Genomic DNA, 1,574 nt, shown 5'->3' with positions numbered 1-1,574 from the left:
ATTATTAATACATACGAAAATTAAGCAAAAACAACAAAACTTAGTCCAGAGGAAGTTTTTCAGAGAAGACAACTTAATAGGCTCTCTGGCTGAATTATTAGGAATTAGAATCCTTCCAAAGGATGAACAGAAACACTGTTACAATCGGTAAAATTTGTTAGAGTGGAAGAAGTCATAAACAAGTTATTTTTTAAAACAATTTTATAAAAGTGCTTAAAAAACATTTTAACCCCCAACTAGAAAGACTGCCCAACTTATGTTTTTATCAATGTAAGTTTTTTTTATAAAATTAATTTTTTAAGATCATCATACAGAAAACCCAGAAACCCTGGAGTGTGAGAAGGCAGAGAAGTTAAGATTCTAAGGGAATCCTAAAGTAATAATAGCACTAATTGTGTTTTAGCTGGTAAACTTTGAGGAACATCCCAAATGAGGTTATAAAAGACACACAGTTAAAACTCTGTAGTAGAATGCAGGCAGCTTGTGCTTGTACTTGTAGCTATTCAAGAGGGCAGACTGAAAAGATCTTGGTTCAAAGCATGGCTTAGTAGAAGGCAAGTATTCACAAGCAAAGCAAGCATAACAAACCCACCATCAGAATTCAAGATTGGGAAGAGGGGAAATCACACTGTGAATCCTAAAATCAGAAAGGGATGATATAATTCTAAGATGGCAAAGAGGCTGAAATGGTGTTCCCTAATGGCTTGTGTCATCTAACAAACCTTTATCTCCCCTAACGAGAGGAGAGGAAAAACTGGAAATCCAATAACTTTGTATGATGGTACTTTTGTGCATTTTACTTAGTTACTTTTGCAGGTACTAGGGCTTGAATGCAATGTTCTCTCTCTTGGCTTTTTGACTCAAGACTACTGGTACTTTACCATGTGAGTTAAAACCTCCACCAACTTTCATATACTAAATTTGTGAAAAATTATGCCCAAACATACCATTTCTTTCTGTGATAAATGGCTTTGGATAAAACAAGATTTCATCCTCATGATGAAATTCTCCCTGGCGTGACTTTGAACTGAAACATTAGCTCCCCGCCCCCATTTTCTACTCAGAACAGAACTATACCATGAATTCTAAGTGAGTCTCCCATTTGACAACTCTGCCAATCTTGGGAATTACTAGTCTCCAATTTCATGCGATAAATCATACAGTCACACCCACAACATACCTGTTTTAGTGGTTGTTTCTAAGAAGAATATTAATGGTCTAGCCTCCTGGTGCTTATCTCAGGCTGTACTCTTATGCCACTGACTGTGCAGAAAAAGGAGGCAGAGTAAACCTATTCCATATGTGCCTCACTAAGGCTATGCGCCTACTCTGTATTATGAATGGAGACATGAGGTGGGGAAAAACCAAAAATACATTAAAGATCTTTTAAACACACACCATTACTTTCTTGACATAAGAATGAATTAAAGTTTCCTGATTTTGCAGAGGCACTAATACCAGAAAATGTCATTCACTGTAACATACCATCTATTTTATTTTCAAAATTCAATTCAGTTCCAAGTATTTTGTTATCATTAGTTTTCCATTAAACAAAACAAACAACAACAACAAAA

The 1,574-nt window shown here is 35.5% G+C and overlaps 1 non-coding gene across 1 annotated transcript; it reads left to right on the top strand.

Annotated features, from left to right (window-relative positions):
• The first annotated feature begins 1,220 nt into the window (after positions 1-1,220).
• LOC150058418 (small nucleolar RNA SNORA51) lies at positions 1,221-1,352 on the top strand. Its single transcript, XR_016536918.1, has one exon. It is a non-coding gene; the product is annotated as a small nucleolar RNA SNORA51 (small nucleolar RNA).
• Positions 1,353-1,574: the final 222 nt, after the last annotated feature.

The sequence above is a fragment of the Megascapheus bottae genome, chromosome 10, assembly GCF_031878675.1.
Source record: "Megascapheus bottae isolate mThoBot1 chromosome 10, mThoBot2.hap1, whole genome shotgun sequence".
Classification (NCBI taxonomy): domain Eukaryota; kingdom Metazoa; phylum Chordata; class Mammalia; order Rodentia; family Geomyidae; genus Megascapheus; species Megascapheus bottae.
The sequence above is the reverse complement of the archived record's forward strand: the minus strand, read 5'-3'. Positions and strand labels throughout refer to the sequence as shown.